Source organism: Rhinatrema bivittatum, unplaced genomic scaffold (assembly GCF_901001135.1).
Source record: "Rhinatrema bivittatum unplaced genomic scaffold, aRhiBiv1.1, whole genome shotgun sequence".
Taxonomy (NCBI): Eukaryota; Metazoa; Chordata; class Amphibia; order Gymnophiona; family Rhinatrematidae; genus Rhinatrema; species Rhinatrema bivittatum.
The window spans coordinates 14984-30578 of NW_021820711.1; positions in this window are offsets into that span (position 1 = coordinate 14984).

Sequence of the window (15595 nt, forward strand, 5' to 3'; positions counted from 1 at the left end):
CCAGAGACTGGATCCCGATGCCTGGGCCTGGACCTATGCCAGGATCCGGACCCAGACCTGATGCTTGGGCCCAGACCAGAGGCTGGGTCTGACACCTGGGCATCTATCTAAGACAGGGTTGATGGCCAGGTTCAATGTTGGGGTCCAGTCTGGAGGCCGGGGAGACTGGATCCAGACACCTGGTTCTCGACCCCCTTCCTAGGCCTGATGCAAAGGCATAGGCCCGAGGCCAGGTACCGATGCCTAGGGCAGGGCTCAGACCCAGGCCCAATGCTGCATCCCAGATCAGAGGCTGGCTCCAATAACTGGACCTCTACCTAGCCAGGGTCTGGATCCTGGCCAGATGCAAGGGCTCAGTCCAGAGGCAGGAGAGGCTGGATCATGTTGCATCCATGCATCCTGATGCTGGGGCCATACCCAGAGACTGTGTATTGATGCCTAGGCCTCAGGCTAGGCTTAGGCTTGGCACCAGGACCCAGTCTGGAGACCAGACTATGAGGCCGATGCCTCAGCCCGACACCAGAGCCTGGTCTAGAGACCAGGTCCTGATGTTTGGGTCTGAGCCTAGGCCGGGGCTGCTGCCTGGTCCAGAGGCTGGGTGTCAATGCTGGGTCCTTGGCGTGGCCTGGAGGCCAGGTCCTGACACCTGGGCCTTGGACAGCATTGAAATGATGCCATACAATGGGGACGTGCCAGAGTTAATTAACTCTGATGCCTCCTTCTTCAGCAGAGGTCGCCATTTTGGGGTACAGTACTTTTGCCATATGGCAGTTTTGCCATACACCAAACACACGGCTTCCACTGAAGAGGGAGATGCAGGAGTTAATCCTTAACAATTCCAGCATGTCTACCCTGTTAAGGATTTTTGCATTATCTGCAAAAAAAAAAAAAAGTTCGGAACAAAACAGATTTTTCTCTCAAGTTCCTTAGTAATGTATCTAATAAAGCTTTTGAAAGAATCAATCCCAGTATTAAGCCCTGGGGCACACCAGTGGCCATTTTATCTTCATCAGCGTTGGATCTATTTACCTCCCCTACATCATGCCATTCAACCAGATTCTCACTCAGTTTATAGTTTTCTGGCCTACTCTAACACCATCCAGCTTGCTTACCAGTCTAGCATGTATCTTTTCTCTTTGCCTTCTGTTAAGGGTAGTAATTGCTGCTCTGAGTAGGTTGTCTCATGCCTTTTGTTAAGGGTAGTAACTTCTATTCCTTGTAGGTAACCCCCATGCCTAATGTTAATGCAAAAACCATGTTAGTGCTTTTAATGTACATTAATGCTATTTTAAAATTCATTAGGGCCTGAGATAGCACTAACATGCTTTTTAGTAAGTAGGCCCCTGAGCTAGATTTAAATATTACCTTTGTTAGATATGAAGTATTGTTTTGTTGGAGCCCAAACTGTGCTATGGCTGCAACTCAAAGAAATGCAATTCAAAATACCACACACTTTCTGCATCTGTAATGTGACAAGTTTCAAAATTAGATTCTCTGATTCATGTTTGTCAAATGTATAAAAGAAACTGGCTTTTTAGTACATAGTGTAGTATTGTGCTGTGCAATGGGTTACAAAGTTACTGGGGGAGAATTGTAGGTATAACTGGAAAAGTTTTCAGTTCTTGTTTAATGGTGTCTATTTGTAGAGAGAAGTGGTCTAATGGTGCACCTCTCAAGAGGATTTAGAGAATTTGCACAAATGTATTTGTTGGTAGGTAGAAAATGCACATTAATGGGATGGATTATAGAGACTGCTCTGGATTTGTCTTTATGGATACAACATGGTAATTTGGATGCAAATGGAAAGGATGGATGTTTTATTAAATCAAAAAATTGTGAAGCATTATGCATTTGCTTGGAAGTTATTTTATAATACCAAAGGAGCTGAAAAGTTCTTGGACAAAGATTAATTACTCAGTAGTATGGCACTCTACAGAGCATAAGCACCAAAGAACATACTAAATTAATACAACTGGTTCTCTGAATGAATGTAATAATGAAAGGAATATATTTTCTATGAGTGAGTAGAATAATGAAAGTCATAATATATACTTGTGTGACAGCTGTTATCTATGTGGGTTTATAAACTTTACTCTTTTACAATTCACTATGGTGAACATTATAACAATGGATTTCTATTAGTCAAATAAAATGCATTACATGATTTTGACCATGAGAACACTGTGGAGTTTTGAATGTGATGAACTTCGATTTTTAAAACTTTTTCTACACTGGAGACTTTGAGAAAATGGAATTTATTAGCTAGGAGATAAAGATTTATGGGTATATCTTTCTATGTGATCTAAAATGTACTGTACTGTACGCTTGATAATTTAGATATTTTTGTCTGAGCAATAAATATTTGTGATAAATGAATGGTTGTTGATATGCAGTTAGTTTATGAATTGGTAATTTTTAAATTTTTCATAAATTCATAGTCTAATATAGTCTATTATGTGTTTCATATACTTTATCCTTGTTCATAAATAACACTGACTACATAAGTATAGTTATTCATATTATTGCTGTTTTTCTGCAATATATATAGATATATAGATATATACATATCTTGATATATTTGTATTTATATTATGACAACCTCAAAGAAATGTCTAAGATATATTCATATAATCATTATGTACATGGACAAATGTTGTACAGACAGCAGTTTAAACATGGACAAATTAAAGATTGTTATAATTCAATAAAAAATAACTGAATATGGCATGCATTAAATGCAAATGAGCTCATTCATATGTGTGGTTATGCTAATGAGATCTTTAGCATATTAATACAACTTGAATAATCCATGCTAATATTGATGAGTGAAAGTTAACTACTCAGCTTCACTTGTGGCAGCCAATGACAAAAAAACAGCTAGACTTCAGCTTTCCCTGACAGAGTTAAAGCAACCTTGCGAAGCCCCCTCTCTCCCCCATCTATAGCATAATACCCCTATCTTTTACCCCCATCTACAAACTAAACTTCCCATCTGTAGATGGTATCAACAACAGTATTTTGGCTTTCTGGAACATGGGATGATGGTTCAAGGACTGCTGAGCAGAGATGAGGTCTAACTGTCAAAGAAGGATTAATTTACGGCATCTTTCAGAGAATACTGGCAAACCTACGGAGGAAGACTTTAAACGAGGATCATCAAGGATAGGTAAACAAAGCCCAAGTGTAAATAAAAGTACGCAGGTAAGTAAATCTTTAAACTGTTACTAGACAAATTGAATAAAGGGCAACATCTTAACAGCTATATACAGTCACTAATGCTCACAGTATTGGAAATAAAAGTCCTGGATCTAAAGGCACTCATGAAAGAGGCTAACTTGGATGTGGTATCTGTCAGGAAAACTGTGACTGGATATACTTATACTACGTGAAAATTTATTTGGGAAGGACAGTAGAGGAAGAAAGAAAGGGAGTGTCTCTATATATATAAAAAAATCATATCAAAACAGAATTGCAGGGTTTATGAGGTACTGAGAAGGCATTGTGGGTTAATCTGGAAAGAGGGAGTGGAACTTCTATTTATATCCGTGCAATATTCAGATCTATATTGTAGGCAGAAGAAATAGAGATTTAATGAGGATATTCACAAAATTGCTAGGAAAGGGGAGGTTCTTTTATTAGGTGATTTTTATATGCTGGATGATAGAACTTAAGAAGATAAGATTTGTCATACTGTGTCAGATCATCAAGCCCAGTATCCTTTTTAAGAACATAAGAACATGCCATACTGGGTCAGACTAAGGGTCCATCAAGCCCAGCATCCTGTTTCCAACAGTGGCCAATCCAGGCAAGTATCCAAACCTGGCAAGTACCCAAAAACTAAGTCTATTCCATGTTACCATTGCTAGTAATAGCGGGTGGTTATTATCTAAGTCAACTTAATTAATAGCAGGTAATGGACTTCTCCTCTAAGAACTTATCCAATCCTTTTTTAAACACAGCTATACTAACTGCACTAACCACATCTTCTGGCAACAAATTCCAGAGTTTAATTGTGCGTTGAGTGAAAAAGAACTTTCTCCAATTAGTTTTAAATGTGCCACATGCTAACTTCATGGAGTGCCCCCTAGTCTTTCTATTATCTGAAAGAGTAAAAAACCGATTCACATCTACCCGTTCTAGACCTCTCTTGATTTTAAACACCTCTATCATATCCCCCCCTCAGCCATCTCTTCTCCAAGCTGAAAAGTCCTAACCTCTTTAGTCTTTCCTCATAGGAGAGCTGTTCCATTCCCTTTATCATTTTGATCGCCCTTCTCTGTACCTTCTCCATCGCAATTATATCTTTTTTGAGATGTGGTGACCAGAATTGTACATAGTATTCAAGATGCGGTCTCACCATGGAGCGATACAGAGACATTATGAAATTTTCCGTTTTATTCACCACTGCCTTTCTAATAATTCCCAACATTCTGTTTGCTTTTTTGACTGCCACAGCACACTGAACCGACAATTTCAATGTGTTATCCACTATGACACCTAGATCTCTTTCTTGGGTAGTAGCACCTAATATGGAACCTAACATTGTGTGTAACTATAGCAATGGTTATTTTTCCCTATAAGCATCACCTTGCACTTGTCCACATTAAATTTCATCTGCCATTTTGATGCCCAATTTTCCAGCCTCACAAGGTCTTCCTGCAATTTCTCACAATTTGCTTGCGATTTAACTACTCTGAACAGTTTTGTATCATCTGCAAATTTAATTACCTCATTCCTCGTATTTCTTTCCAGATCATTTTTTTTTTAATTCTTTATTTATTACTTTTTCAAAATGTTTACAATAAACAAAACATTTAAGAAATCTCATAATGACTGAGTCCTTAATAAGAAACAGGAAAAATATTGTTTTCAACCTAACATTTAGCATAGAATTCAGTCATTATTATACTTAAGGAAATTCAAGTGAGTCTCAAGATATTTGAACGGATATAGAAAAAACATTAGTCAAGGAAAAATGCATTGTCAATACTCTACTAATCATATAAGCCGATCATTTTCCTGCTAGGAGATCCCTAAGACCTACTGGCTCTGTGAATGTGTAGGTATTCCCCTCTAACTTAACAGTACACTTGCATGGATATTTTAAATTAAAATATCCACCTTTATCTATTACTTCTTTCCTATAAGATATAAATTTCTTTCTGCGTAATTGAGTCGTCTTATCTAGATCTGGAAAGATCCATACTCTTTCCCCATAGAAAGTACTTGATCGATTTCGAAAAAAGGATTTCAAAATGTTTTCCTTATCAGTTGCAAAACAAACTGGATTAATAATGTTCCTCGTTCTTTAACAACCAAGTCTTGTTGAGACTTTTGCAGTAAATCAGATAAGTTCATAGAACTATTTGAACTACCTCTAATTCTAATTTTTCCTTTTCTTTAGTGCTCTCTACAAGTTGTTCTTCTCTTAACACTTTCTTCATGATCCCCAAATAAAAAGCTTTCACTATAACTGGTAAACATTTCTCTGGTATTTTAATATCTGCACATATATTCCCTAATAATTCCACCGAGTCTATTTTATTTAAAATTGGAAAGTTATTTACCCTTAAATTTAGGGATCTTATAGAGTTTTCAAGAATTTCTAATCTCTTATTTATATTTCCTTCTGCTGTAACCTGATAGCTCTGAACTTTTTCAATCTGAGAAACACGTGTAGTCAGTGTGCTAATTTCTTTATTTTGTTTCTCCAGTTCGAGGGTATTTTGTACTGCCGAATTAGTTGTTTTCAAAACTGCACCAGTTAATTTATTAATTGAGTCATCTAATTTCACTAAATAGTTCCACAAACTTTCTAACGTTATATTTACTGGTTTTTAATTTGAGAATCCGTTTTTATTAACACTTCAATACTATCCTGTTTTTCTACCAATGGTAAAAAAGTCTTTGGGGTGCTTGTTTCTTTTGGGGTCGGCACAGATTTTTCTAACACACTCAGTTGTCCTAATTGCGCAGATATATCTGTCTCCTTAGCAGAATACACAAACTCATTCACCCGCTCACTAGGTCTCTGGGACTCCATCTGCGGATCCCCTGGATTTACTGACGTGAAACCTTCAGCTCCTCCAGGGGGAGGTGGCGTATCTGGCGCCCCTGGACTTAGAGATATTTCTAGGGCCTGGGGAGGAGGCATTCCGTTCTAATGCTTCTCCTCCAGCGGTCTGTCCTACAGGGGTATTTAAGTTAGAGTCTATCCATTCTGTTACAGTTCTCTGTCCGGAATCTGCCATAATCACTCCAGCTGGAGGCCTTAACTTGGCTTTCCATTTGGTGTGTGGCATATTTATATCAAAATACTGAAAGGAAAAATAACTAAACCAGGACTTATACTGAGCAGAATGGAACAATGCATATAACGGATCATTTATAAATATATTGAAAAGTAAGGGTCCCAATACAGACCCCTGAGGCACTCCACTGCCCACACCCTTCCACTGAGAAAATTGTCCATTTTATCCTACTCTCTGTTTCCTGTCTTTTAGCCAGTTTGTATTCCATGAAAGGACATCACCACCTATCCCATGACTTTTTATTTTACCTAGAAGCCTCTCATGAGGCTTCTAGGTAAAAAGCCTCTCATGAGGCTTCTAGGCCATTAACTCTCGCCCTACCTCCGTGGGCCCCCGCTCCGGCCACGGGGAAGCTCCATACTTACCTCCTCCTGCTTCTGCTTCACATCGCGACGATCAGGATTACTCGCCGATAGCCGCCCACCGCTGCAGGAAGCCTCAAGTCAGGCCCTCCTCTACCAATCACCCTCAACCAATCACGGAGAAGCACACAGGGATATAAACCCGGTCATCCTAGGCGCTGCGCGCTGAGCGTCACGCGCCGAAGGAGCACGACAAAGGGGCCCGCCCCTTTGTGCGCCCCTTCGTGCAGCCCCTGAGAGCCACGGAGCGCTCCTTTCTACTTACAACTTCCAACCAACATTGAGAGCTGGTTAAAACCTTCTATTACAATGAGACTCCCGAGCGCCCCAGAATCAGGACCGCTTACACCCTCCAGGTCAGCCCTGGGAACGTTCACATTTATACCTTTAAAACACACTCTTCGCACTCAAATCAGGACAACTCATCCGGAGAAAACAACAGCACATGTGCCTTCATCAAGTACCGAGTACATCACTCATCAATCGTCAGCAATTCAATCTTATCATATCCTAGCAACCATCCCCACAGTCTACTGCAATGCCTCTCAGAAACTACTCTTTCATCCTGCATCCAACAAAATCCTGCATCCACACATCTATCTTACCATCATCCACTCTTTTACCATCCACACAGCAACCACTCATCTAATCGTCTCCTAACAGCCACCCATCTTTCATCCAACAAGCTACCAGACCTCCGTAATCTCAACCACATCTCCAGATTCCAAGAAAGGATTTAACTCAACACACCAGCACCTCAACATGCACCTTTCACCTATACCCACTATCCATTACACCACCAAACTCAAACCCAATAAACCCAGGATTCTAGGCATACGACAACAGAGATTGATTCCAATCATGATCTCCCCCATTTTCTCAACGCTAGGATTAACACTATTCACACTCACCACTATTCAACGCACAATCGATCACAAAAAAACTCCACCTCCTCAATGACCACCTGACGGACAACAACCCCGATATATGCGCCATCACTGAAACATGGCTGAAACCCACTGACACAGTACTATTAAACCAGCTACCCAACCATCTTTATGACATACATTCAATCCCTAGAATCAAAAAAAGGGGTGTAGGGATCCTTCTAGCCACAAAAAAGGGCCTAGGGCTCTCACTCCAATTATCTACCACAATAAACAATACTGAAATCGCCTTCTTCAATTCGGACCATCTACAAATAGCTTTAGTCTACTCACCACCTGGAACTTTAACACAGACCCTTCAACACTAATTGAATTCACAACAAAACATTGCAAACAGGATAAACCAGCTATTTTGATGGGAGACTTTAACTTACATGTAAACAGCGCACCTCTAAACCCATAACTGTGATATCCTTCTCTCAGCACTCAACCACCTAGGCTTCAATCAGATAGTTAAGATCCCACGCACCAAAGCGGGACATACCCTCGACCTGATCTTTCTCAACTATGGCATAACACCAACCAAGAACCCTACTTGCGTCCCAGTCCCATGGTCGGACCATCACGTCATCTCTGCAGAACTTCAAATTAAAGACCAGCCTCGTCCCATATTTCCAGCAACCACTATATGTTACGGGAAACCCTGCCCCATAGACCAATCTTAGTAATATTCTTTCCAAAGAACTCGACCGACTGGATTTAACAGACGCTTCCACAGCTATCATCTCCTGGCTCAACATTACAAATGAGATCGCAGATCTCACATGTCCTTCTATCACCAAATCCTTAAAACCACCCCAAGCAAAAGACAACCGTGGTACACTCCAACTCTCAAAACCCTCAAACAAGAAACTTCGGAAAAAAGAAAACAGTTGGCGCAAGTCTCCTTCCACCACCACAACGCTATAACTATAAATCCCATCTCAAACATACAGATAGCCATCCTAAAGGCCAAAAAAAAGACTTCTTTGCAAAAAAAATCCACAACTTTGCACTGGACTCAAAAGCTCTATTCTCATTTGTATCTTCCTTAACAAAACCCACTCCACCTATCATTCCAGATGAACAAGCAGCCAACAAAGCTGAGGAACTAGCAATCTACTTTGATAAAAAGATCACCAACCTCCTTAAGCCAATCTCCAACCAACAAACAACAGTACCAAAGCTGACAACCTCAGCACATTACAAAGAATACAGCTTATCATCGTTCGAAACTCCTTCATCATTGGAAATCGAACTTATTCTCAAGAAGCTCAAACCATCTTCTCACTCTCTGGATACCATACCCTCCAATCTTCTCCTATCGACTCTAACACCATCTCTAAATCAATAGCAGACATCATCAACTGCTCCTTAACCCAAGGAAAGGTCCCAGATCAACTCAAATAGCCATTCTAAAACCTTTACTAAAAAAACCAAACCTTTCAACGGACGACCCTGCAAATTTCTCCGCCCTATCGCTAACCTTCCCCTGATCTCAAGAGTGATGGAAAGATTTGTCAACAAGCAATTGTCGGAATACCTGGAGGATAACAATATTCTCTCTCCCCTTTCCAGTTCGGCTTCAGGAAATCACAAAACACTGAAGCACTTCTAACATCGTTATCCGACACCATCCTTCTTAATCTCGAAAAAAAACAACCATACCTCCTTGCTCTTCTTGACCTATCCGCCGCATTCGATACAGTCAACCATTCCATCCTACTCGAACGGCTATCCGATATAGGAATTCAAGGAGAAGCGCATAACTGGTTCCAATCGTTCCTGGAGAACAGATTCTACAAAGTAAAAATCAATAATGAAGAATCGCATCCTATCAAATCAACTCGATGAGTACCTCAAGGATCATCTCTCTCCCCTACGCTTTTTAATATTTACCTGCTTCCACTCTGCCACTTACTCTCTAACCTCAAGCTAAAACATTATATTTTCACAGATGACATCCAGATCCTCATGCCCATCACAGAATCACTGCAAAAAAACTTGGGCACATTGGAACAACTGCTTACAAGCTATCAACACCCTGCTATCCAGCTTGAACCTCATACTCAATCCAAACAAAACAGAAATCCTCATCATCTCACCTGACGAAAAAACCATACCCTTACCAAACTCCAAAGCGCTACACAATTCTCAAAACTAACTATTAACCACTCCACCTCCGTCAGAGACCTGGGGGTGCGTCTCGACAACAAATTCAACCTTAAATCCTTCATTACCAACACAACTAAAGAATGCTATTTCAAAACTCCAAGTGCTAAAAAATCTTAAACCTCTTCTTCACTTCAGTGACTTCCGGCTAGTAGTCCAGTCCATAATTCTGTCTAAGCTGGACTTCTGCAACTCTCTACTGCTAGGCCTTCCAGCCTTATCCACAAGACCTTTACAGATGGTGCAGAATGCCGCAGCGAGACTACTCACTAACACAAATAAAAGAGCCCACATAACACCTATTCTTCACAGCCTTCATTGGCTTCCTATAAAAGCTAGAATCACCTACAAGACTTTATCAATGATCCACAAGGATATCATGGGCATTGCCCACCTAAATCTAAACTCACGACTCCGCCCTCACACTTCACAAAGACCCATCAGGCACAACTACAAAGGTTCCTTATATGCTCCCCCGATCAAAACCAAACGAACAAAACGAGCACTCTCCACAGCCGGGCCCACCCTCTGGAACTCATTACCGCCGGATCTTCGCCAAGAGACTTGTCATCCAACTTTTAAGAAAAACCTAAAAACGTGGCTTTTCAGGCAAGCCTACACAGAATCACAAGATCCACTCCGACACCGGTCAAAGAGAAAAATAGTCCAACATCAGATCCTCAGATCAGCCATACTCCCCTCCAGATCTAACCACGTCAGATCTGAACACACCTGTTTAAGACTCCTTCTCTGATTCATCAGTCTCCTTTTACTCATGCACAACTCGGACTCTGCACAGCAACAAGGTCTATGTACCCACATATCACAATTTAGACTACCCCTCTAATTATTCAAGATATATACTCATGCCTTAAACATCCTTTGTATTTATCCACGTCCTGTGACGAGTTTATTATTATTATTATAGTCTATGTAATATTTAATTTGTATTATTTATTTATATTTTTATATGATATGTTATATGTTGCTCATATGTTAAGAAACGCAGTTTAATGTAACGCCTTTATTGCGACAGTTTTGTTCTATGTAAACCGACCTGATTCGATACTTGTATTGAGAATGCCGGTATATAAAAAATCCGAAATAAATAAATAAATGAGGAACTTTGTCAAATGCCTTCTGAAAATCCAAGTACACTACATCTACAGGTTCACTTTATCCACATGTTTATTAACTCCTTCAAAAAAGTGAAGCAAATTTGTGAGGCAAGACTTGCCTTGGGTAAAGCCATGCTGACCTTGTTCCATTAAACCATGTCTTTCTATATGTTCTGCGATTTTGATGTTTAGAATATTTTCCACTATTTTTTCCTGGCATTGAAGTCAGGCTAACTGGTCTGGTAGTTTCCCAGATCGCCCCTGGAGCCCTTTTTAAATATGGAGGTAACATTAGCTATCCTCCAGTCTTCAGGTACAATGGATGATTTTAATGACAGGTTACAAATTATTACTAATAGGTCTGAAATTTCATTTTTAGTTCCTTCAGAACTTTGGGGTGTATACCATCAGGTCCAGGTGATTACTACAAACAGTAGCCAATCCAGGTAACAAGTACCTGGCAGGATCCAAAATAGTATATAGATTCCATGCTGCTTATTGCAGGATAAGCAGTGGAATTTTGCAAGTTCACCTTAATAATGGTTTATGGAATTTTCCTCCAGGAACTTGTCCAAACCCATGTTGATTAGGACATCTCAGTTGCAATGACATCTAGAAGCAGAAAGATCTTAAAGTCTCTTTAGGGAGACTTGTTCTAATGTTCTGTCTACTGGTATCAGAACTAAAAGGAGAGCAAGCAATACTGAACATGATGCTTACTAGGGATGTGAATCGTTTTAGGACGATTAAAATTATCGTCCGATAATTTTAATATCGTCTTAAACCATTATGGAACACAATACAATAGAGATTCTAATGATTTATCGTTATAAATCGTTAGAATCGTGAGCCGGCACACTAAAACCCCCTAAAACCCACCCCCGATCCTTTAAATTAAATCCCCCACCCTCCCGAACCCCCCCCCCAAATGACTTAAATAACCTGCGGGTCCAGTCGGCGGTCCGGAACGGCAGCGGTCCGGAACGGGCTCCTGCTACTGAATCTTGTTGTCTTCAGCCAGCGCCATTTTCCAAAATGGCGCCGAAAAATGGCGGCGGCCATAGACGAACACGATTGGACGGCAGGAGGTCCTTCCGGACCCCCCTGGACTTTTGGCAAGTCTTGTGGGGGTCAGGAGGCCCCCCCAAGCTGGCCAAAAGTTCCTGGAGGTCCAGCGGGGGTCAGGGAGCGATTTCCCGCCGCGAATCGTTCCGTACGGAAAATGGCGCCGGCAGGAGATCGACTGCAGGAGGTCGTTCAGCGAGGGTTCCGGCGCCTTGCTGAACTGACCTCCTGCAGTCGATCTCCTGCCGGCGCCATTTCCGTACGAAAACGATTCGCGGCGGGAATCGCTCCCTGACCCCCGCTGGACCTCCAGGAACTTTTGGCCAGCTTGGGGGGCACCTCCTGACCCCCACAAGGACTTGCCAAAAGTCCAGCGGGGGTCCAGAAGGACCTCCTGCCGTCCAATCGTGTTCGTCTATGGCCGCGCCATTTTTTTGGCGCCATTTTGGAAAATGGCGCCGGCTGAAGACAACAAGATTCAGTAGCAGGAGCCCGTTCTCGGACCGCTGCCGTCCGGACCGCCGCTGGACCCGCAGGTTATTTAAGTCAGTTGGGGGGGGGTTCGGGAGGGTGGGGGATTTAATTTAAAGGGTCGGGGGTGGGTTTTAGGGGGTTTTAATGTGCCGGTTTTGCGATTTTACGTTTTTTTTTCGATTTTTTCACTGATTTTTCACGATTTTTTCACGATATTTTACCCCCCCAAACGGCAACAATACGATTCCCTCCCCCCTCCCAGCCGAATTGATCGTTAAGACGATCGAGGACACGATTCACATCTCTAATGCTTACCATGGGAAAGTGTTTCTGATGTTGTAATAGATGATGTTCTCGATCCTGTGATCACTGTTAGTATGTTTCAGTATTAGAATGTAGACAGTGAAGGTTCATTAAAAAGTGACTTCTGGAAAACTAACATTGTTAATACATGGATGTAATTCAAGAAATTATTAGCTGCTTGGAGAAATCTAGGGGAAGTGAAAAAACAGTTGGCAAAACTAAAAGGAAAATACTGTAAAGGCAACTAAATTTTATGTTATGAAAGTAATAAAGGTCAGAGGAAAAAAAAATCCACAATTGTTTTCTAAATAAGTAGCTGAAAAGGTTAAAATACAAAAGAAAGGTTAGAGTTCATAACGAGAAGAGATTGCACAAAGAAGAAGATAGGCAACAATATCTGGAAAAATTATGAGAAGCTGGGAAAGTAGTCAGGAAAGCGAAGATGGAAATGGAAGAAAAATAGTAATATAATAGAATGAGGAAACAAAACAATTTTAAATGTTAATGATAGGAGGATGTGAAAAAGTTGCAATGTGAGACTCAGAGAAGAAGGGGAGGAATAAGTAAGGCTGTTGAGAAAAAACAAACTTGCTTATCAGATATTTTTGCTTGGTGTTCACTGAGAAAGGGCAGGAGTACCTCCAAAGAAAATGGACAGAATTAGGCATGGAAGTGATATAAACCTGAAATAATATGTGTTAGATATAGAAGAGAAAGCAAGATAAATTCTTAGTATGTGTTAGATTTAAAAGAGTAAGGGGGTCATTTATCAAAATGCGCTAAGGCATTTTCACATGCATTAAGGGCTTATCGCATGCGAAAAGCCCCATTAACTCATGCAGTAGGCCCTTACCGCATGCGAAAACATCTTTAACACACGCGATAGCACCATCCATATCTCTCTCTCTCTCTCTCTCTCTCTCTCTCTCTCTCTCTCTCTCGCATTTTGATAAATCCAGGCCTAAGATAGGTGAATTAATTAGGGGATGCACAAATATGTTGGGCTGATGAGCACCAAGTGCCTTTTAAAACACATCTGGATACATGCATAAATGTCGCAGAGCACTCATCTCAGAACTTCTCAAAAAGGGCAGGTCATGGGTGTGATCTGGGCAGGGCATGGTTGGTACATGGACATTTTAATACTTGAACTAAAAATTTGATACTTATGTGATCCAATGCACTTCGAGTTCCCCTGCCATGTAACTGCTATGGATGGTTTGTATTTAAATAAAAGATTGATGAGCCATATCTGAAGGGTATAAAGGTCTGGGGTAATTCAGGGGTATACAGGTGATCAAATCAGGGGTGGCTGGAAGACCTATCTGGCAAATGTGTCAGTGTATGCGCCTTTTAAAATTTCCCCACTGAAGTGGTAGAAGCGGCTTTTGTGAGCACAGGCGCATCCACTTAAAATTAGGCACACTTGTGTGCATGGCCAGGCTATTTTATAACATGTACATTAGGGGTGTGCATTCGGATTGACCGCATTAGTAAAACGCAACTCATATTTTTTTTTAACTTAAAAAATTGATTCGACATAAACGATCGGATTTCCCACATATCGAACATAGATATGTTCGATATGTGGGAAATCGCGATTGTTGAGCCAAAATAAAAATATAAACCCCCTCACCCTCCTTAATCCCCCCCCCCGACTTACCACAACTCCCTGGTGATGGAGCGAGGAGTGAGGACGCCATTTCTGCAATCCTTGGCGAGAAGCATGTGACGTCGGCGGCACGTCGAGTGACGCCGGCGTCACGTGATTCCCGGCTCGTTCGCGCCGGACGGCTCGTTCGGCCCAAAAAAGAACTTTTGGCCAGCTTGGGGGGGTCAGGAGGCCCCCCCAAGCTGGCCAAAAGTTCTTTTTGGGCCGAACGAGCCGTCCGGCGCGAACGAGCCGGGAATCACGTGACGCCGCGTCACTCGACGTGCCGCCGACGTCACATGCTTCTCGCCAAGGATTGCAGAAATGACGTCCTCACTCCTCGCTCGATCACCAGGGAGTTGTGGTAAGTCTGGGGGGGGGGATTAAGGAGGGTGAGGGGGTTTAAATTTTTTTTTTTGCACATATGTACATATACCCAACTCATTGGATTTTTTTTATGTCCATATTGGCCGCAAGTGGGACCCCCTTTCGGACATAAGAAATATGAACATAAAATTTTGCTCTGCACATCCCTGATGTACATATATTTACAAATGTTATAAAATAGCTGTGTCCCTGGGCATGGGCCAACAAACGTGCACAGATGTGCTTTGAAAGTTACCGTCCCTGTGTGTGTTAGATTAAATAGAGAAAGCTAGGTAAATTCGTAGGGGTAGATATTCAAAGATAAACATTTAACTGAGTTAGCCAGATAAGATATATCTGGCTAACTCACTCGGGATATTTAGCAGCATAGCTATGATGATGAATATCCCCATATAAATTGCTAGTTAGCTGCTATTGAGCAGATCTGACTTATTTAATTAACTTAATCAGAGAAGTCCAACTATCAGTACTTATTCGGCTAAACTATCTGGATAAGTAATTTCTTCCTGAAATGCCCATTTCCCACCCATCACTTAGCTAATAAGAATTTATCCAGATAAGTAGCAGCTGTCAATCATGGCCAGATAGTCAGCCATTGCTACTTATCTGGCTAAGTGGCACTGAATATCAACCTCTTACTGTCTCTATTCTCTCCCACCCACCCCAAACACATTATTTGATTTATAGACTGTTATCCCAATTAAGAGGGCAAAAGGAAAACTTTTTATATACAGAATAAATCAGAAAATGAGATAACCAAGGGAGTAACCCAGTCCTTATCAATAGATTAACTGTTTTCCCGTTGGAGGTCATTACCAAACTAACA